Source organism: Pinus tabuliformis, chromosome Q (assembly GCF_031772625.1).
Source record: "Pinus tabuliformis cultivar Carrire ecotype Pingquan chromosome Q, CPIR1, whole genome shotgun sequence".
In the NCBI taxonomy this organism is placed as follows: domain Eukaryota; kingdom Viridiplantae; phylum Streptophyta; class Pinopsida; order Pinales; family Pinaceae; genus Pinus; species Pinus tabuliformis.
In genome coordinates, this window is record NC_142296.1 from 774,544,708 (window position 1) to 774,569,090 (window position 24,383).

A 24,383-nucleotide genomic window follows, 5' to 3' on the forward strand; every position below is an offset into this window, starting at 1 on the left:
AGGATATCTATGATAAGCTGGTTGGGATGTATGAGGTCAACAATTTGAATCACATTCTTTCCTTGAAGAATCAACTCAAGGACATCAAAATGAATAAGGGGAAGACTGTCTAGTCATATTTCATGAGGATATCCCAAATAAGGGATCGATTGTAGACTGTTGGAGAACCTATGTCTAATAGAGAGTTGGTTCTCGTTTCACTTTAAGGCCTTCCTTCTATTTGGGAGACATTCATTACTACTAAAAGCAACAATGACATGTTCCCAACATTTGATGAGCTCATTGGAAAATGCACTCAAGAAGAAACTAGGATGATATGTAGAGGAAGGATTCAAAAGCATGAAGGAGAGCCCTTTGCATTTGTTACACAGGACAAAAAGAGGAAAGGAAGAGGAAGACCATCTAGTTCAAGAAAACCTGCCCCTGAATCAAAGGACTCCAATAGAAAAGGAAGAAGAATTGAATGCTTCAATTGCCGCATGCATGGTCACTATGCCTGAGATTGTCTGGAAAATAGAGATGCTCCAAGGTCCAACTACAACAACAATCATGGCTTCAACAACAACAAGTTTAATGATAGAACAAGAGATGATAAAAGAGAAAGAGATGCTCTTGGTGATCGTAAAGAAGGCCATGTCCTCAAAACAGATCAAGGAACTCATGGTATGGAAATAATGCAACTGCTACTCAACATGAATATATTCTTATTGATGCTATTTCTAGTTCCTCTCCTCTGGATTCATGTGATGGTTGGTAGATAGGGGGGCGTCTAGACATTTCTCTAAGTATCATGAAGTCCTCTCAAACCTGGTTGAGAGGGAGACTAATCTAAAGATCATTTTTAGGGACAACTGTACTTATCCTGTGAAGGGTTTTGGTTCTGCTACATTTTATTTGGATTATGGGGAAACCGTTCTTCTTTGTGATGTTATGTATGTACTGGGATTAAAGAAGAATATTATATCTATATCTACTTGAAGACAAAGGAATGAGAGTTGCCTTCATAATAGGAAAGGTCCTTGCCTGACCTATGGAATCTCGCATGAGGGATGCATTCACCTTGGGATCTAGAATTGAAGGGCTTTATAGAGTCAATGGAAGATCGTTGTGAGCGATGGTACATGATAGCACTCATCAAAGTGAGCCATGGCACTGAAGGTTTGCTCATCTACATTATGATGCCCTACCTAAAGTGAGGATGGTTTCTGGAATACCTACAGTTCAAACTAACCATGATGGGGTATGTCTGTGAGGATGGTTTCTGGAATGCCTGTAGTTCAAACTAACCATGATGGGGTATGTCCGGGATGTGCCAGTGGAAAGAAGTCAAGGGGACCATTCCTTTCTAGTGAAACTAAGACCAATGATACTCTTCAATTCACTCCTTCTGATATATGTGGACCCATGCCTATAAAATCTTTGGGTGGCTATCTATATTACATAATCTTTGTGGATGACTTCTCCCGGAAGACATGGATATTCTACTTGAAGCAAAAGGATAGAGCATTTGAGATGTTCTAGGACATCAAGGCATTGATAGAGAATCAAACAGGGAAAAGTAACAAGGTCTTCAGGTCTGACAATGGCGGAGATTACACTTCTAATGAGTTCATTGACTTCTGTAAGAAGGCTGGAATCAAGAAGGAGACCATCGTGCCTTATAATCCCAAACAAAATGGTATCGCTGAAAGAAAGATTAGGACCATCATGGAAGCTACTCGAGCCATGTTACATGATCAAAAGCTGTCAAAGGTCCTTTGGGGAGAAGCCACTAATACTGTGGTCTATGTTCAAAACAGGATTCCTCATCAAGCCCTGGGTGACAAAACTCCCGAAGAAGTGTTCATAGGTATCAAGCTTGATATTGGCCATCTGAGGGTCTTTGGTTGCCCCGTGTACTTTCATGTGCCAAAAGACGAGGAACACGCTGGAATCTAATGGAAAGGAAGGTACGTTTGTTGGGTATTGTGATAATTCTAAAGCTTTTAGAATATATGTGCCTGGTTAAAGGAATATCGAGTTTAGCTGGGATGTGACTTTCAATGAAGATGCTGCCCTTGGAAAAGCAAGGGATATTCCTCCTCCCCTCGTTGAATAGAATGATGATGACATGGATCTTCTAGAAGGTCCTTTTGTGCCTGAACCCGAGAAATATGTTGTTGATGATCCCATGGAACCAATGGACCCCTTGGATCCTCCTCCATGTGATCCCCCTACTAGAAAGAGACCACTTTAGCTTTGTGATACTTTACAGGACACTAAAAGACATGTTGCTACAAGAGGAACTTTTACAGTAAGCAAGAAGCTGTGCCGATACCATGGATATGTTGTATATATGAGCACCATTATTTAGGTTGAGCTTCCCACCTTTGAAGAAGTAGTGAAAGAACAGGTTTGGAAAGATGTTATGGCCAAAGAATATGAATCTATTATGAAGAATGATGTGTGGGAAGTTGTTCTGAGACCCAAAGGGAAGTCCGTTGTGACTTCTAAGTGGTTGTGCATGGAGTTGATGGAAGTATTGTGAAATATAAGGCGAGGTCCGTGGCTAGAGGTTTCTCCCAAAAAGAGGGAGAAGACTATGATGATATATTTGCACATACTACTATTAGATCTATTGTTTCCCTTGTTGCTAGTCAAGCATGGACTCTTCACCAGATGGATGTGAAGGCTGCATGTCTTCATGGCATACTTTAGGAAGAAGTCTATGTTGAGCAACCACAGGGCTTTGAAGTACATGACAAAAAGACTCATGTTTGCAGGCTAAAGAAGGCACTTTATGGATTGAAGCAAGCCCCTAGAGCCTGCTATGCTTGTATTAATAGCTACTTGGTGAAGCTTGGATTCACAAGAAGCAATGCCGACCTGAACCTCTACTTCAATGTGGTCCAAGGTATGCCCCTTATTTTGGTTTTTTATGTTGATGATGTATTCTTGAGATGTAGTGAGCCTTTGATGCTAGAGTGTAAGAGGGAGCTAGCCTCTAAGTTTGAAATGAAAGACCTTGGATTGATGCATTACTTCTTAGGCTTAGAGGTGTGGCAAGGGCCTAGTGAGATTTTCCTTTCTTAAGGAAAATATGTTATGAAACTGTTGGAAAGATTTTGAATGGTAGAATGCAAGTCCATGGCCACATTGATAGAGATGAACTTCAATAAGTTGCGTGGAGATGTTGCAGGGCTTGACTTGGCAAATCCTTTGAGTATTGGTAGTTGATTGGGGCATTGATGTTCTTTGTGAACACCCGTCTAGACATACATTTTACAGTTAACACCAAGTCAATTCATGACTGAGCCTCTTCATGCACATTAGGTTGCTGCCAAGCATGTGCTGAGATAAGTGCATGGGACGATTAACCTTGGTCTGAGATACATTGCCAAATATGTGAGACTGCATGGGTACATTGATGCTGACTGGGTCAGAAATGTTATTGACAGGAAGAGCACATCAGCGTGCTGCTTTAGTTTGGGTTCTGCCATGATATCTTGGATGAGCAAGAAATTGAAGTTCGTTGCCCTTATCATGGTTGAGGCAGAGTATATTGCTGCTAGCATGGCTAGCTGTGAGGTAGTATGGTTGAGAAAGCTCTTTGGAGAGCTGTTTGAGCAAGTATTAGATACGACGGTGATATATTGTGACAAGAAGAGTGGGATCCAATTGGCAGAGAATTTTGTGTTTCATGACAAGTACAAGCGTATTGAGATTAGGTATCACTACATACGAGACATGGTGCAGAGAGGAGTCGTGAGACTCCATAATATTTCGATTGATGAGTAGGTAGCAAACATACTCACCAAAGCTTTGTCGAAATGGAAGTTCTTGGTCTTCAGAGAGTAGTTTGGACTGATGGATGTGACCCTCCTGGGTGAGGGGTAAGGGTCATGACTGATCTAGAATACTGAGCTATGATCTTCCCCCCTGTTTGATCTCATAGGAAGAGGAATTAAGCTAAAGAGCTTCTGGGGTTGAGGGAACTCTGGACACTAGGATAGGGTGTGATCTTGAACCTTGTGGTAAGTAGATCTCACCTATTGTCATTGTCGGGTGTGTGTGTGAGCCTTGTTATTTATGAAAAGTGGGTATCTCCCCTTACCATTAAGTTTGGGACGTGGCAGAGTATACCCTAGTTGGCATCCTACCCACAAGCTGGGCTTGTTGGGATTATTCCTCCCCATTTGGCCAATGGGTTGAGGTGACTTGAGATAGGGTGTGATCCTTACCATTTATGGTAAGTCGAATCTTGCTCAAGTGATGGGATGCAGGTGTTGTACCACTTGACTCTCGAGGGTCTAGTTGGGAAGGATCAGTGGACAATAGGGCAAAGTGTGATCCTTACCTCATGATAAGTATATTTCGCCTATTGTCACAGGTCAATATGATAGAGTGTGATCTTTACTGTTGCGGTTAGCGGATCTCGTATATTGTCCTTGGATATAGGGTGGTAGCTGGAGCTCCCTTGTGACGATGATTCTTCTTCTTTAGATTCGAGAGTGTTCAGTAGATGAGCAAAGATGAGTAGTGATGAGATTTGATTTGGTTCAACAATGATGATGACAAGATTGTTGAGATGAGATTCATGATGCAGTGAGAAATTTCTCCCCAGCTGAGAGAGAGAGTTAATTTGGTAGCTTAGGGACAAATTCCCTCCATTGGACAACCTTCCTCATCAAGAAAGACCCCTCCTAGCCCTTGGAAGAATTTGATTTGGTCAAGGAAAAATATAATTTTTAATGAAAAACCCTGAAGTACACAAAAGTACAGGTTGGCCTAAAGGACAAATTGGGTCTCCTCCAACGCATATAAATACAACTCAAGGTCACCTCGTTTGGACATCATCATCACACGTCTCTTCTTCTACCCCTTCTCTTGATCGATTCGTACAAGTTTGCAATTGGAGATCCAAGCTTACATGTGCGAAGGAAAGAAGGGAAAATTTGATTTTTGCATTGAATTTTCTGTTTGGGATAGTTTGACCAATTGTTGACCAAATTTGACTTTGAGTTTTGACTTGCTTTGACTTGGAAAAATCTGATTTCTGGAGGCCAAATTGACAAGTGAAGGAACCAAACTTTTTTGGGCACTTTTTGGGTTGATCGCATATCTGTTCACTGAAGTTTGACAGCCAGCATTCTATCTCCTTTGATCGCCTTTTGAGGACTATTTTCATTGAGATTTGACGAGCACAAAGGCTAAATTGTTTGACTGTTGACCGATCTCTTTTGGGGGAGGTTTGATTGTTGACTTGTGGACTGGTTAGGGCATCATTTGCTGTTGTTGACTTTGATAAAAATTGCAGTTTCGACTTGCTGGCCAGATTTGACTTTGAAGCTTATCTTTTGTATATTGGTTGGTTGATCACATGGATAGTCAAAGATTTGACTTTGACTCTTTTGTTGATGAAATTGACATTGCATATCTTTGCTGAACATTTGATGACAATCTAATAGAATAAGAATTCTGAAAGGGTTTTCCCCCTTGTGGGGATTTTCCTTAGTCTTTGGCTAAATCTTGTGTCTCTTGTTATTGCTCTTGGTTGTCTTCTATTGTGCATTGGATTTACTGTTCTATCTACAATTGCTTATTATTACTAGAAGTTTGAATTTATTGACTAATTGATTACGCATTGAAGAAGAATTGGAATACGTGATTGTGTTAAGCATAGAACAATGCAAAATCAACATTGTTTGGGTAGCATGGTAATCATAAGTTGCTTTGTTAGCACCAAGTAAGTTTGTTTGGGTAACGCATGATCGTAGTGAAAAGGCATACGTGAAACAAGTATATATAGCAGGATTAACATAGTTTTAAATATATCATTATGTTAATTGTTTAATATATCACTCTTTGCTTCTTGGTCTCCATCTATTGCTTTGTGTCATTAAAAGCGATGGCTTTCTTCATTGTGTGGTTGGGTTTGCCTTGCTGTCTAAAAATGTTGGTGTTTGTAGCTCGGGTAGGTAGTTTTGCATACGCCTAAGTGTTAAGGCATGCAAGAAGTCGCCCAATAGCCCTTGAACCTTAGCAAATTACTTTAATAATTAAAGTAATTTTTTTATAAGAAAAAAGTGAGTTTAATCTAATCTAATGCAAAGGTCATTTGCATTGGTGAATTAGATAAATCTCAACTGTCAATCTCAAGTGAGGCAAGATCTAATCTTCGTTGTTAATCACTTTGGAGATTAGGTTGTGGATTCGGTCATAACTCAAGCTTATAAAAGAAGGGCTAAGTGAAGGGAGAAGACACAAATATAGGGGCACAAGGCATTGGGAGAGGCATCTCAGTGGTGAGTGGAGAAGGACTTCTATCAAGTGTGTTGGGTGCGACGAAGGTGCAAAGGGGGCAACAAGGAGATCCAAATCAGCCAAGTCTAGGGCTTGATCAGCTGGATTAGATCTAGATTATTTTATGTACTTTCCTCAGTTTGGGCCATTTTCCAAGTAAGGGAGCCCAAGTAAGTTCTGATTAATAAAATGAAGAAATGTTGATTGGGTAACTATTTTTGTGTGTGAGAATGGTTAATATTAGTGTTTGTAGGTTATAGTTTAATTGATGCTTACTAGTAGTGTTTCTAGGTTATAGTTCAATTGATGCCATTTAACAAACCATTGATTATTGCAAAACCCATCCATAAAGTCATGGCTATAAAATATTTTGCACCATTTGATTGTTGTTGTTTGGAAAAGCTGCCAAATTTTCATACAATAGTCATTCGTATGACTGCCATATGAAACCAACTGCCCATACACAACAACACAAGCCTTTGCCGTTGTACAAAAGCACAACTGCTGAAGTTATATATATTGATTGTTTAATTATTCCTGGCCACAATCTGTAAATTCACATTCAATAGTACAATTCAACAAACTGCCATTTTGTACAACCATCTCTTGTTCTTATTGATAAATTTATGACGAACAATTAGGGTATTTATTTAATTTGTTTTCTCTTTAATCCTTGACATTTTCTTAAGATTTATATTAGGACATTATCATCACTCTTTAGTTTTGTTTATCATCAAGACAAATGCCATTAAGAAGATCACAATGCAAACACAAGAACACCATATGTAGGCTACTAGCCAGGGCCAAAACCTATGCTAGAGAGGAAAACCCACAAAAATTTATTTTTATAGAATTTCAATGAAAACTTCCAAGACCTTGACCTTGACCCAAGACCAAACCCCAAGTGATGAGCCAACCAGAACTTCAAACCACTAGAGAACTTTTGAGGTCTAAAATGGGCCTCTTAAGAAAAATGTACACCAAAACAAACTTTATAAGAACAAATAATATTCAAGATGATGATGTCAACCATGATTCACCATTTTTGGGGTAAAAAAGTAAAAAGATTAAAAATTATTAAAATAATAAAACTATTTTTTTCAACTTGTATTTTCAACTATCTCCCTAAGGTTTTACTCAAATTTCGAGCAAGAGTATTTGTTGGATGCAAAATTTAATTCCTCATCCAAGGAGTACCCGTGTTGCATACTTTCAATGGACCCTGCTACATGAAAAATGAGAAATACATGAAAAACGTGATTATTTCTCATTTTTCATGTAGCAGGGTCCATTGAAAGTATGCAACACGGGTACTCCGTGGATGAGAAATCAAATTCTGCATCCAACGAGTGTTCCCGCTAGAAATGTGAGTAAACCCATAGGGAGATAAGTTGAAAATACGAGTTGAAAAGGTAGTTTTTTTTATTTTTTCCCTCTAAAATTTGATGATGTAATCTAATCTTATTTTATTATTTCCACTATTATTTTATAATTTCCTTAGGAGGCCCATTTTAGACCTGAAAAGTCTCCTAATGCAATTCTCTGCAAAATAGTGATTGAGGAAAACCCTAGTTCCTCCAACAAATCTGCACGTGTGAGCTACAAAGACACAAATTTTCCTCCGCTGGCCTCTACAGAATTTGTTCCTCCTTCCATAGAATTCATTGGATCAGATGTCTCTTTTTTCATATGGATCATATTGCTATCACTTGTTATGTGTATCTCAAATGAGGAGAGCGAGTTCCTTTTATAGGCTTCTTAGGAGGTGAATTAGGCCTCTCTAGGCCGACATGAAGAGGGTTGGCTGACCCATCACTTGGAGGCTTCTAGACATGACATTTTACATCAAATATTTTTTCATTCTTGTTACATGGGCCCTCCAAGGGCTAGTACATCATGACCTTGACTCTTGACTTGACATTAAGACCCCTAAAGAATTCAATGGGTGCTTTGACCTATGACCACAACATGATGGGCAAGAAACCCATTTCAATAAAATAATTTTTCTTTTTACAAATAAATTTTCTTTTCTTTTCTTTTGACAAGTACATCAATAATTACATCAAGTCATGACTCAAGTACAATTATGAAGACCAACACTAGTTACATTTCAACACTCCCTCTTAACTAGGGAGGTATTCATAATTGACCATAGGTACAAGGACAATACTTCCGTTGAATTATTTTCATAAGAGTTGGATTGGTAAGCCATCTTCAGCATCAACATTATGATCAATATACAACCAACATTGTCAACATAGCAAGGCCTTGACTAACAAGCTCTATCTCTCAATAGATCAAAGCACAATGTTGGGAGGTTTTACGTGGGACACCACACTACCTCTTAAGGCACATACCCCATCCGGATGTTCACAAGGTATGTCCTTCTAGGACTATTCCTGTCTTGGATTTACACATCCTCAAGGAATTTCCTCTTCGACTACTCTTACCTATTGGATGCCCTACTTCATCCTCAAAGAGTATCGGTCACCAGACTACTTCCTATCTTAGATTCCAAATCCTCAAGGAGTATCTATCTCAAATGCTTACCCAATCCTTCAGACGCCATTCTCTCCTCATGGCCTTCACTAAGACTTACGACTGTTAGTCCTGGTCTAGTGCATGACACATGAAGCAGAGAACCATATTTGTCACTCCCTCTCAACCAGGGAGGAGCTCCCTCTCAACTAGGGAGAAGTGTCAATCATCAACTACTATGATAGTAGCTCTCAGGGCTCTATCGTTATCATCACACGTGCGAGCTTTCTTTGAACCTCATAGGGCCCTCTATATATAGAATCATCATGTTATAAATAAACTTCAACTTTCTTCATCATGGAGCCTTTCTTCTTCATAACTTCTTTGTAGGGCATAGGCCATCTTCTACATCACTTCCCTTCAACAAACCATAGTGTTGAACGAAAAATTATGTTATCCTTTTTCTTCCTTTGAAAGTGATCTTTTACTCCACTCTTGGTTATCCTTGATACAACTGTCTCTTTAAAGTCATGTTTCTTTCAGGATCTTCCATTCAACAACATGAGTACTAGTTGTTGTAGGTGACTTTCTACAACCCTCTTTTAGTTTCCCTATTTTAACTCAACCAGATGAGTTCCAAAATCAAAATGAACATCAAATTAAAGCTACCTCTCTATGATGGCCCTTTTTCACGAACTAATCATCATCAAGCTTGATCATCAAACCATATGCAACCTGCTATCATATATGTCATCGTGGAGTACATCAGATCCTCAGACTAAGTACCAAGGCAACAACCCAATGGAGTCATCATATCTTTCTTAAAGTGAATCTTCTTCATATAGCAGGATCGAGTAGAACCTAACAATATATCATGTCTTTACCAACATCAAGGTCTTCCTTCAATCTTCATCAAAGTCTTAAGCGAAACATATCTCAACCAATTATCTAGCCTTGCTCCTCATTTCCAGGATGAGGTCCATCGTGTTGTACTTGAACCAATGTTTTTAAAACCGGAACCGGTGACCGGACCGGTCCACCTAATGAACCGGTTTACCGACTGGAACCGGTCTAACCGGCACTGGTTTGGTCTAAACGAACCGGTTTTAAAAAAATACATTAAATAATTAATTTTTAATGAAACAAAACTATTTTTAAGATGTAAAACCATGATTCCAAGCCAATAGAGACACAATATGCAAAGTTTGCTCATTTATATACCATGTAAAGGTGAATACATCAAAATGGCACCGAGTGCAATACATATCATCAACAAAATAGCAAAATACATAACAAATGAGGCTCTAAATGGCCTATAAAGTCCAAAAACATTGCTGCAAGCTATGAGGCCATTGGCCTACTACAAGTCTACAGTATACACATGATCAATCATCAAGTTCATTACCACTACTAGTAGTAGAGACAAGATCATCATCAGGAGCTACATAGACATCATCTGGTTCAGAGTCTGAGGATGCCTCAGCCTGATCTGCAACCTCAGTATCAATGCCACCAATGACAATAGAAGTGGACCTAATGGAAGCACGAGTTTGTCGACCTGCATGACTAGTGCCTTCCATTGGTTCCTTGCCTTTCCTTGATGCCGCTATTGATCCTGGTTCTGATGCCACCACATAATCTGCTTCATCCCCTACCAAAGCCATGTCGATATCAAAATCAGCCTCAAACACAGGTTCTTCAGTCTCCTCCACCCATTCTGATGTTGGATCAATATTGTCCAACACAATGGGATCTAGATCAGGAGTTTTTGTTATCATTTGGAGCTCTAATTGCATTTATTGTTTATCCCCAAACTATGAAATCCTGAAAACCATTAAGTCTGCTGAATTTTGAGTGAAATCTAAACTTCTAGTTTCTCCATATGAAATCCAATGAGGTCGAAACCACTCTCAAACATCCTGAGTCATTTCATGGTAATGTTAAAAATTTAAGTAAAAGGATGAAAATGAAAATTAAAGGAAATGTCACTTTTACTTCAAGAATTTAACATTACCATTAATTGCCAACATTGTTAGGGTTGAAACACCCTTAGTCCCCCCCAAAACCCCTCAAACACAGTCAAAAACATGTTTTTTTAACTTTATGGTGGTTGTGCCTAAAACCGGCCGGTTTAGGACAAAACCGGCCGGTTTGTAACAAACCGGCCGGTTTTGTCCTAAACCGGCCGGTTTTCACCGGTTAGGGCCAAAAATCGGGCAAATGAAGGGTCTGACCGGGTTTTTAGGCCGGTTCAGACCGGCCAGCTAGCTAACCGGCCAGTTTGACCGGTTACCGGTTTTTCTGAGCGGTTTTTAAAACTATGACTTGAACCGACAGGCTTCTTAAGAGGCCTCCAAAAACAGAGAGTAGACTATAGCAATGATATCATTATGGTCATTCTTCCCAAGATGAAGAACTCATTTTGCTATGAATAAAATAATATAAATAATGTAAAAGTAAAAACAATAAACAATTATTAAATAACTAGTAATTAGTTAATGAAGAGTATGTCCCTAAGGACATGATCATTGGTGAAGAGGTACCTGCCTAGGGTATATAAGCAGACCCTTATTCTCATTTGTAATCATCTTATATCAATTCTTTTATATAATATTAAATATATATTATTTGCCCTACAATGGATGTCTTTGTCTTCAAAGTATTCTAACGATTATTACTGCGTATACAAACTTTGTTCGTTACATTGGTATTAGGGCCACGTTCTTCGATCTCAACTTTTGGCCATTAAAGTCTTTGTCAACCTTGTTGTCGTGCAATTGAAGCGTTTCACTACATAGAGCTTGGAGTTTTTGCATTTTCGCCAATTGGCCCTTGGCCATAAAAGAAAAAAATAATTAAAATAAAAATGAAAAAAAAATCAGAAATATTGAAAAAAAAGAGAAAAAGAGAAAAATGTTGTATAAAAAGAAAAAAATCATAAAAAAATTAATTGGAGAAAAAAACATAAAAAAGGTTAAAAAAAGAGATATATATATATATATATATATATATATATATATATTTGAGGAAAAAAAACATGAAAAAGGTTAAAAAAAGAGATTTTATATATATATATATATATATATTTGACAAAAATAAATAAATAAAAAATTGAAAAAAATACGTTTGATATAAAAAAATTCACACTGGCTGTCAGATTGCCGCATTTGCCTAACCGTCGACAAAACAAAACACACCGCAGTCGCGACTGTTCGAAACCACAATCGTTGCCACAACCGTTCAAAAGCACAGCTGCCACTGCCGCAAATTCTAGTCTTTCGCTGCACGATTCGCTACAACCTCTGACAGTTGCACTTTGCTGCTGCAGCCTTTGCAGCCACAACTGAACCAACCACCACTACGCCATCGTTTGGCCGCTGAATCATCGTCGCTGTGGAACACTTACATTTAAAGTCGACAACCATCTGACCTGACGCCACAATAAGCCGACCACCACTTGAATCATAGCTACAACAATTGCCCTGTCCGCCGCTCTATCCACAATATCACTGCACGGTTGCCATAACTGCAAACTCCGTCTTCATTCTGCTAACTTCCATCCTGCCATCAAGCCGCCCACAAGGCCTCCCATTCCTTTGTTGTATCCCTGTCACCGTTCATGCTCGTCTTCCTCATCCCCCATTGGTTCGACTGTATAGCCACTTCTTTGCCACCGTCATCCCACCTGCAGTAACCTTATCCACTCTAGATGTCATTTGCTCGTGCTCTTTTCGTACAACCGCGACCTTACGAAAAGATTGGAACTAAGAAACGTAAAATAAAAATTATTTACAAGGCAATATATACTAAAAACGACCATTGGAACATTATTAAGTGAAGGTTGAATTTGAATAAAGTTAATTTAAATATATTATAGGGATATTAAGTTATACGCTAAGTCATAATAAATTATTAAAAAAATAGTTATATCATAAATTACAAAGTCTTTGAAGGGATACTTTATGAAAAATATAAATAAAAGAAAAATTGAGGTATATAAATAAAGAAGAAATTTAAAGAAAGGAACCCTAATAAAGTGTTCAAAGTTCATCAAGGACTTTATTATATTTTGGAGTAGTGGTTCTCTCATAGGAAGTATCTATATAATTCTTAGTCAAAGTATAAAAAATTATTGAAAAATTCAAAATGGGCTCTAATCAGCAAATGAAAGAAGGAAAGATGAGTCCAATAACCAAGTCAACATTTTGGACTAAATTTCCATTTTGTCTAAACGAAATTGGATATACATATGTTCAAAAAAATTGTGAATTAAGTTGTCCAGCGTGTGGAAGATTATTTAGTACCGAAGAGCATTAAGGTAAACCACATACACATTAAAAGATTAAAAGAAGAGCTCGTGGAGTTTCAACAAAAAAATGAAGCATCAGAAGAGAAATATAAAGATCTTGAAGATCGGTTTTATGAAGAATCAACAAAAAGTAACGAAGAAATTTGGCATTGAAGGGACCATAATAAAACAATACTTGAGAAGGTCAAGAAGTCCAAAAGATATTAGAAAAAGATTAGAAGAAAAAAATTAATGTCTTGAGAAGAAATTCAACAAGAATCTATCAGACAAGGGAGAAGAAACTCTGCACTTAAAGGACCTGAATCAAAGGTTATTAGAACAAATCAAAAGTATAAAAGATAAAAAGAAGGATACTAAGGACAAAGTCAACGATTCAGAAAATGGCGAACTTTTACGTCTAAAGAATCATAACCAAAACTTTCTTACGCAAATAAGGAAGCTTAAAAGTGACAAGAAGTCACTAAATGACAAGTTAGAACAACTTACTCAAGAATAAGTATTGAAGTCTCTAGTTGTAACAGTCCAAGTTAAAAATAAAGGAACAAACACTGATCCAGTCAATATCGCAACTCAAGAAGATGAGAAATCAATAGAAGTAAAACATATTCAGATGTTGCAGTCCAAACAATGGAAATTCCAATTGATGATTCAGTGGTCAACTCAACAACAACAGTACCTGAAGTAAATCAAGAAACTGCCACACACATGATAAGGGAAAGTCCAACTGTAAAAACTCCTTATCGACATCCAAATCACAAAAGAAGACAACAAAGTCAGTTTACTAGTAATTAGTTAATGAAGAGATATGTCGCTAAAGACATGATCCTTGGTGAAGAGGTATCTGCCTAGGGTATATAAGCATGCCTTCATTCTCATTTGTAATCATTTCATATCAATTCTTTTATATAATATTCAATATATATTAGTTGCCTACAATGGATGTCTTTGTCTTTGAAGTATTTTGAAGATTACTTTGCTGCGTATATGAACCTTGTTCGTTACACATTTCATGACATCACAAAGGAGGATCCATAAATGATCCTTACTATCGGCTAGTTGACTGCTATATCAGGTTCATGAATCCTTCCGTATGTTGTTATTAACTCTTCCAGGCATCCACAATTACACAATTATATCATGAATCTATCAAAGTGCCCAAGGATGCAAGGGTCCTTATAGTTCCCTCCTTCCATCATGTTTGCTAAAACATAGGATTGGCTCATCCATCTTCCTTTACTTAGTGTACCTTTGTCGTAGTGGCTTGCAATTCCGGATGCCATGGTTTCTTCATCGTTTTTTCCTCAATGTGTGCATCTTCACTGTATTTATTTGCTTATCTTTTCCTGCTTTAGGAACAATATACTATTTCTCTTCTACTTGTTTATCAGTGATGTACAGTTCTAGAGGACTATTTGTAGTGATATATCAATTACCTAGGGACTTCTAGAAGTTTCCAAAATGTTGACAATACCAAACTTATCTTATATTGTCAACAACTGATGTAACGAGAATCTTCCTTCAAAGAGATGACTGTCATAACATCGTGACCTGTTTCTAGATTGCTATCTCTTCAAAGTCAATAAATCTTTGCTTCTGTGCTAGCCACTTCGTTATGCACATGTTTCACTAGACTGACTGCTACAGGTGCAATAATACTTGTTAAAGAACTGTCTACAGAGTGTTAACTTATAATGACTATCAACAATCTCAAAATTATTCTGCACTTATGGCGTCGCTGTCACAAATATGTGACCTCACCTTCTGCCCTTTCAATGTTACCACAAGTTGGCTCACTGTTTTCTTGTACTGTGTATATATATGTGCCCAAAAAATCGTCACTGCTATGCACAAACTCCTTTTCTTCTTATGCCACCTAGCAAGGTGATAAGCCTTCTCTTATATGCGCAGAAACAATTATGCTTCTCCTCTGGTTGTACAAGGGACTGTATGAGCTGATAAGCCTAATGTGCCTTCGTTTGAGGTCTCCCTCATGCACAAAAACGTAATGGGAGTCTCGGCTCCTCTTCCTTGGTGACCGAGGCTCGAATTGAGTCCTTTTGAAATATGTTTATGCTCAAAATAAGAGGAGAACCAGGCTTCTTTTTTAGCCTTCACTTGCATGGTAGTTATGCTCGAACCTCATGCATAGGTATAGAGAAGACCTTTATATATCTTATACAAATGTATTTTATGAGTTTCTCTTGACAGTGAGACTATACTTCAGAACTTTGGTACTTTTGTCTTATACTCAAAATATCCCTTCAACAAATATACGTACGTGTGCAGAAATGATCTCATAGCCTCTTCCAATGAGGAATTTATGCACAAGACTATACCCTAGAATTGTGAACCTTTAGGACTTGATTCCTTTCTAGGGCTAGAAGCTTCAGATCTTTAACAAGGGTTTTGGCTCTTTTCTAGATAGGCCTTGAATGCCTTGCAAAACTAGAATAGTCTTTCAAAACTCGAACGAATTTACTGATCTATAGTGACTGTAATATACATACCAGAGATGCGAAAAAGCTCAGATATTTTAGAGGTTTTGTAGACCTGTGATGCCACTTTTTACCTTCGCTCCTATACTATTGAGTGCGGCCTCATTAGGGCTGCTTGATAAGCCTTTCATCTTTTACAAAATTGGTCCTTATGCTCTCACTCTACTACAGTAAGTCTGTGACCTTGATACAATGATTACGGACTAATGGAGGAGCTAAAAGACTTTGATCTGCCTGCCAAAGAATGCGGTCTTGAGAGGGCTATTCCCTTACTAATTTGGTCTCTTGAAACAGAGCTGAAATGCTCTTCAAATACCCTCGCTACCCTTGATAAGACCTGCGGCCTAATCTCTACAATCAGGGCCTGAAAAACTACCCAAAAAATCTTCTACTTGCTTCCACAAATTTGTTCTAGGGAACTCTATCTTCTTGAGGTAAAATTAATGCCAAACTTATCTTCTTTCTACCCACTATTCAAAGCCTTAGCTTTGATACCATGTTGGGAAATCTAGGGTAAATAGTTAGCGTATTTATTTAATTTGATTTCTCTTTAATCCTTGACATTTTCTTGTGATTTATATTAGGACATTATCATCACTCTTTAGTTCTGTTTATCATCAATACAAATGCCAATAAGAAGATCACAGTGAAAACACAAGAACCCCAGATGTAGGCTGCTAGCCAGGGACAAAACTTCTCCTAGAGAGGAAAACCCACAAAAATCTCTTCTTATAGAATTTCAATGTAGACTTCCAAGACCTTGACCTTGACCCAAGACCCAAACCCCAAGTGATGAGCCAACCAGAACTTCAAACCAATTCTTTGGAAGATGATGACTGTGGAAAGCCCTAGTTCCTCCAACATATCTGCATGTGTGAGCTGCAAAGGCAGATTTTCCTCCTTTGTTGGCCTCTACAGAATTTGCTCCTCCTTCCATAAACTTCGCTGGATCAGATGTTCTCTCTTTTTCACATGGATTAGATTGATATCACTTGATGTGTGTATCTCAAATGAGGAGAGCGATTTCCTTTTATAGGCTTCTTAGGAGGTGAATTAGGCCTCTATAGGCTGACATGAAGACTGTTGGCTGACCTATCACTTAGAGGGTTTTAGACATGATGTTTTTCATTAAATTTTTTTCCTTGTTACATGGACCCTCCAAGGGCTAGTACATCATGACCTTGACTCTTGACTTGACAACAAGACCCCTAGAGCACTCAATGGGTGCTTTGACCTAGGACCATGTTGTGCTATTCAACAACCCTCCATTTGTTAATAGTAGTAGTCAATATTACATTAATAAATGGGGACCCTTTAAAACATCTTTCCAAAAATAAGTTTAGAATTTAGGCATTTTCTTTATTAATTTTTGGAATAAAACAAGATATCAAGTAAACACTTTTTCAAAAAACTATTAAATGTTTCCCTTTCCCGCATATTGCACGATCAAGCATGATTGAAAGCCTTGCTAATCCATCAAATCTAGTGAAAAACGATCAAAAGAGGACTCCGCGCTTTGATACTTTGAAACTAGTACGTTTCTTATATAAACTAAGTCCTAAGGCATATTATAAAACTAAGGTCCGCATTGCATATCACTATTCTTAGAAGGCGCACCTTAATGAGTTACCTTAAAATGTGCGAGATGCGAAATTGTGATAACAACATTTCCCTTATCGCATCGCATTTCAGACATTTAAAAGAACATCGCAAACTTACCATCCGTCGAGATTGCGAAATGCGATTGAGACCTGGACCCACTCCCGAGATACGTCACAGACAAGTATTTAGGTTCGTTGCTTAATAAAAAGTGCTTTACACAAGAAAACCTGACAAATGGGTTATGCCCTAGAAACAATAGTAAGCAGCACGCATCTTGCATCTTGCAGAAACAATAAGGAAAGCATACAAACATAACGCAATAATGCGATCTGCGAGATTGCTTCACAAATCGCAAAATCGCCATTTTCGCAATTTAAAGGCTCGCCACCCTAGAAGCTTTCTTCTCGACTTACAATGCAGACATTAATGAGCATTAAAGCTAAGAGATAACGAACCATTAGTGGGCATTTAGTAAAAGTTAATGACATTTATGTGTGAAAAGCCATCCAACGTGATATGATATCTTCTCACTTGCGTTCAAGTAAAACTCCTTTCTTATCACCTTTTCAAGTTATCTGTATTATCCCAGCTTACATTCATTTTTATCTCTGTATATCCGATAGCTACTATTTTTCTCCATTTTCAGGAAAATCAACAGAAAGAGTCTTTGGGAGCAATGGCAAAGAAGGGCAAGGCAGTTCCATCTGAGAAATCAGAAATGACTCCTTTATTCATAGATACTACATGCAGCAGAGGAGGGACCTCTACATGGGAAACCATGTATGATTTATTAGAAAAAGAGCAACCAAGACTTCTGGAAACAAAGGTTACAACTAACGGTCGTACTTCCTCAGATGCCACTAGTTTTGAGACGACATGCTCATTTCTGCATCGTATAGCCGCACGCCCAAAGGTAATCCCTTACACAGATATGGTCAAGTGGATTATTGATCAGGGCGATGTCTCTGACAGAGAATTTAAGAATAGAAGCCAAGAGGTTATGGGATCTTTTTCACCAGAAAACCTACGACTTATGTACCACCTACCAGAGCCACAAGCCATCTACAACAAACAGTTCCTTGAGAAGTTTGCCAAAGAGAACGAGGACCCAACAGATGTCACCTGGACTTGGTCGAATAATGAGGGCAAGATCAAAAAGGACAAAGCGGGTATGTACTCTACTGCATCTATTTCTCCTCCCCATAGTTTTGCAACAGCCATGCTATTTAGGATGTTTGGCAAGCCCGATAGCACTAAATTTTCCCCAAAATGGTTGCCATTAATAGATGTAGTCGTAAACGCAACCATAATGAATTGGGCCCAAATTTTGTTTGATAATTTAACAAAGACAATAATCGATTATAGGAGGAAAATGAGTGTCTCAACGAAGGTTTACCCTCCATTTTTTATGAGTGCTTATGTGATGGATGCAATTTGTTTTGGTTCAAAATCTCCTATCATGGGATGGAAATGCACTGTGAAAGATCCACTTCCCATTCATATATATCATAAGGACACGTGGGAATCTCAATTTCACCCACTTTTTTACAAAATTTGTCATGGGGTGATACTGCCTATCCACAAACAGGTTTACAACCGAGATGCCCCTAGGTTTTTTAAGGAAGCTGAGGTAGATATTTTTCTAGTGGCCAGATGGTTTGGGGAGGAAACATTCACATATATCAGGGTTTTTGGGAGCATCACCTCACCTCATGTCCTCCCATACTATGTTCTAGACAAATTGATGGCTAGAGAGATAACCTATCAAACAGCCAGTGAGGGTGAGCTAAGAAAATGATTAAAGGAAGCGAAAAAGGCCATTTGGCCTACATTTCCGTTACAGTGTGGAGCATTTGCATTGCACGATTTGGGCCATGCATTCAAAGAAGTAGAGATCATGCAATCTTTGAAATTACCTAAATTCCCAGGTCGCCAGTATGACCCAAATGGCACTGCCAAAGACTTCACTACCATGGTAAAAGTGAAGGTATTCAGTCATGAGGAAGATGCATTTGATGACATCTTCCTACAGAAAGAGACATTCACAGAAGTGAAGCACATGTCATCACTACTTTTTGACCCAGAAGAGCTTGAAGCCTTTCATGAATATAGAGAAAGGAGATTGTTAAAGGTCCCATTGGACCAATTATTGATTGAACCAATAAGGGAGCCAACTCCCAGCGTAAGCCTAGAAGGAAGCTCCAGAGAAAATTCTAAAGATGATTCCCAAGCAGAGTCCCAAGAGAAGTCTACCAGGGAGTTAGAGAAATCAGAGCAACAATCACAGAATGGGGGAAGCAAAAGCAAGGAGTCAGAAAAGGATACAACCCAATCTACAGAAAAGACAGCTGAGCAAACCTCAGCTAGAAAACAGGCTAAAATTCATTCCACCTCCACCTAGTCAACAAAACCCCCAGTGATTGATTTAGAGAAAGAATGGGAGCATTTTAATAAAAAGCTCCATACAGAGAAACAAGCACCTGAGCCACAAACTCCGCAACACAAAACAACTCAAGAAATTACAGTAGAGAAAACTGTAAGTACTCAAGAGGTAGAGCACATTCCTGCCACTCCTACCTCTGAAATTTTTTTGAGAATTGAGAAAATTCCTCCTTTAGATGTGTTCTATAGCCCAACCCACAAAGCTGTTGTCAAAAGACAGAGAAAGAAGAGGAAGTTGGATGTTATAGCTGCTACTACTCCTGATAATGAACCGATGGATATTGTCTGGAAAGACTCACCCATCGACCCATCTGACAACCTTACTAGACTGTCTCAGTTTGCAGGAGCCTATGCTACAACGACCATTGACAAAGCAACAAAAGTACAAATGTTGCTCAGAGAAAAGGAAAATAAAATTCTGCTGTTGGAACAACAGTTAGAGCAAGAAAAATCTAACCAACAAGCGGAATTGCAAATAGCCAAGCTCCAACAAGAATTCGAGCAGATGCAAATAAAACATCAAGTCAGTTTAGTAGAAAACGAAACACAGATTTAAGCATTAACAGATAAGTATAAGGACAGCCTAAACATTGATCAGTTTATAATTGAAGCGCTCAGCGTGAACTCCCAACTAATGCATCAAAAAGAAATTCTATGCTAGAAGGCCTCGCAGTTGAGTCCTTAGTGCGAGACTAGTGACAAGTTAACGAGTCAAGTCGTTGACATGAGACTCGAATATGATGAAGTCTTCAAAGGAGTTTCTGACTTCATCACCTGGCATAATTTAGAGGATGGGAGGAAGGCCAATTTGCCTATACTGGAGGAGTCACATAAATAAATTTTATTTGTAGACCGGGATTCTTGGCTTAGGCAAGCAGAAAAGGCAACAACGGTTGCAACAGTAGCAATAAACTGTGTTATTGAAAACATCAACGAAAATCTACACAGCGCAAACCTGGTGGTAGAGTCTGTACCAGGTTTCTTTTCGAATGTTAATCAGCTCGAACAACAGTGGAGGCAGACAACAGGAGAAAAAGAGGAAGCAATTAGGCAAATGACCAGGTTAAACTGGGAAGCGTACTGAGTTACTGACAATATTTAGTTAAACCTTACAAACAGTGGATGACTTTGCGATGCCTAACCTCTTCCACGCAGAAAATGGTGCCAGCACTAATCGATGCCGTGTTCACTGGGCAGTTGAAATCTGCGATCCGCCGATCGACACAGCTCAAACTCATGACGGACCTCTGCGATCTTAAAGATCAAACGCAAAGGAGTTAGTCACCATGTTTTAATTCTATTTTTGTTTTATTTTGCACAATTTGAGGAAGGTCGTTTAAATCTCATCAACTATTTTTGTAATAATCTATTATTAGGATTTATAGTTTAGTATTTAAACTCCTCTCATGTATTTAGAGAGGGGTCCAATTTTTTTATCAGAAACAATCTTCAAAATATGCACTTCTGTCCATTTGAGGAAGTTCTGGTGAAATGAATGGAACATGATTTATTTTATCTTATCTGGCATCTTCTACTGAAATTTCTCTTTTGTACTCTTAGATGGTGTTGGATTGATTGGAAGTAGGTCGATATTGCTGAAACACATGAGCAAAACTTATTACAAATGGTACTTTTATCTCATGATTTTGTTTTGTTTACGTATTAAGCAATAATTTTTCTTCAAATTGTTTATGTATGAAAGTTTAAAGCTTGGTTAGCATTATTGCACTTTTATATGGTGATGGCCTAAATTTTATGCTGAATATATGAATAATTTCTTATGCGATATATCTTTCACAATCGTTTTGGCTAATTATTTATCTGAAACGATTATTGTTAAAATGATTTCACTTCCTATTGCAGTTGAATGATCTTTATTACCAATTGCTTTAGGACATTATTGTAGATCACATGTTTCAATTTTATTCCCGGGTATAGTCATAGCTAGATAGTGTTTAAATTAGGATATATGCATGTGATTATTAGTTTAGATTAGATTACTTTTAGCTTAAACATTCCTCCGAACTATCATATATCACCCCATTAGCACTATCATAATTTATATTGGGAAACTGGTCCCATTACCCCCAGTCGAAGCCACTACACCAAACGGAAAAGGAGCTGCCAACCAAGGTCCGAACCGGGTGGTTTTCCCCCAATGTTGTAAGCAACGATTTTCGAGGCTTCAACAGAGCACAAAATGATGGGCAAAATGATGGGCAAGAAACCCATTTCAATAAAATGATTTTTCTTTTTACAAATACATTTTCTTTTCTTTTGACAAGTACATCAATAATTACATCAAGTGTTGACTCAAGTACAGTTATGACAACTGACACTAGTTACATTTCAATAGTTTTGACCCATATAGCCATGTAGGTCTCATGGTGAATTAATTATTCAAGTCCTATGGTCCAATCGTGCCCTATCATATAGTCGCGTTACATCATTAGGTTATACTAAGTTTTTTTTTTTAATTTAAGAAAATAGTATCCAACATTTCATAAAATTAAAATTCATAAAAACATTTTATAAAGTCAATGCCATAAAAGTTATATATATATATATATATAAAGGCTTATCATAAAAGGAGTATTTAGAATATTTAAAAATATTAAAAGCATACAAGAAGATTATAAAGTTTAAAAGTTATATGAGAATTATCAAAACAAAGTATCATTTGACAAAATTATCAAAACAAAAATGGAATCAATCACACTAACGAGAAAGGAATGGAGTCTAATATGGAAATGAAGGAAGATTTTTAGGAACTTCATTTACCTATGCTTCAATGCTATTTAGAATGAAGGGAACTCTTCCAGGAAAATATGTTACTATTTCTATCGCTTCTGCCAAAGGTAACAATTATATAAGCCCAAAATTTGCTAACCAATTGGTGATTCTCGAGTCAAATATAATCGAAAAAATTCGAACTTTGGAACAAAAAAAAATGACATGACCGACTTACAATTAAACATTGGGGATTATACATTTATATCACAGTGCTCTATTCAATCCTTATGAAGCGATCGAGGTGACATAATTTTGGGTTCACCCTGGATTGAATCACCAGGGTCCATTCTAACTACGGATTTTTTTTGTTGACATTTTCCTACAAAAAGAAAAAAAATAACGCTATAGGGTGTTACATTGAAGCCAGATTTAATAACACCAGAAGACGTAAAAGATATTTCAAAAGTAATTTTTCAAGAAAACCAAAAGGCAATGCAAAATATGCAGAAAGAAGTTGAAAAAATTATTGCAAACAAAAACAAAGAAATTACTCACCTCAAGGCCACAACGAGAAATTATTTATGCAAATTAAAAAGCTTAAGAAGGACAAGAAGTTGTTGGAAAGCAAAATACAACAATTTATAGGGGAAGCTTCTAAATCTCTAGATGTTCAAGTCGAAGAAAAATGAATGAAAATTGATCCAGTCAATATCACAACTCAAGAAAATGACAACCCAACTGAAGTAAAAACATATTCAGAAGTTGCAATTCAGACGACAAAAATTCAAGTGAAGATTCTATAACCAACCCACTAGAATCAGTTCCTGAATTAAATAAGGAAATTGTCATACACATGATAAGGGAAAATCAAATTACAAGAACTTATCGACATCTGAATCACAAGAGTAGACATCTCAATCAGTTTGCTTATCTGTATTTCTCATAACAGAAACAACAAACTTATGTTCTGAAAAAAACTGATGTATGCGCAATCTAGTCTTACGATAGCAATTTATCCCAGTGATAAAAAATTGCGAAGTTCCACAGAAAATTGATTTAGGATGGCCACATCCCTTCTCAGTTCGACATTTCTGCTTATTACTCAGAGGATCCTATCATCCCATCATTTTGTTTCAATGAAGATAACAAATCCAAGAATTTGGAAGGATGTGAACAGATTACAAGACAAAGACACAGATGACATGCTTTCTCATCAATAAGCTTTGACATGCTTTCTCATCAAAAAGCTTTGAGGGCAAAGCTTTTCTAAAGAGGAAGGCAATGTTATAAATACAAATAATTAAAATTAATAGTTAATAATAATTAGATACTTATTACTCAAGTGGCAATGTCTCAAAAGACATCACTGTTCATGAAGGGACACCTGCCTAGGTATATAAGCGGGCCCTCATTTGTAATCAACATATCTCTTATCACTTCTATGCAAACATTTTTATATAAATATATTATTCGTCTCATGTTGGGATTCTTATATTCCAGATATTCTGAATATTCTGCTGTGTATAAAAACCTTGTTCGTTATATGGAATTTGAATCCGCTGCAGTAGGTTTTCCAAACAGTGAAGCTCATTTGTCTTTTATATGTAATAGGTTTGTAAGTTTGTATGAATGCTGAAGTTGACAGAATGGAAGAGTCGGTTGAGGCAAGATATTGATACTGTTAGATTGAACATAATGAAAGGAGAAGAATCAGTTGAGACAAGACGTCGATAATGTTAGAATGGAGATAATGAAATATTAATAGTATCATTTTTGAGGGACTTAGTAATGTGCATGAGCACACCTGCCTGTTGGGTTGACCTTGTTTTACATAACTCTTCTGAATGCAGGGTTTAGCACCTGACTGATTTATTTAACTAGCAAGTCCAATCAATTTAGAGAAATGTTTATGCATTTAACTAAAGGTAGTTCTGCAGGGTCCCACCAAGGCAGATATACGTGTATGGATGTGTTTGCCTGAGGGTGGGGGTAGGGCGTAGGATTTGGATTTGACAGATGGTTTCTATGTTTATTTTATCCTT

At 37.6% G+C, this 24,383-nt stretch overlaps 1 protein-coding gene across 6 annotated transcripts in view; it reads left to right on the forward strand.

Annotated features, from left to right (window-relative positions):
* Positions 1–24,383, forward strand: part of LOC149221776 (long chain acyl-CoA synthetase 9, chloroplastic-like) — a 124,820-nt gene that overhangs the window by 99,366 nt on the left and 1,071 nt on the right. The gene's annotated exons all lie outside the window — the stretch shown is intronic.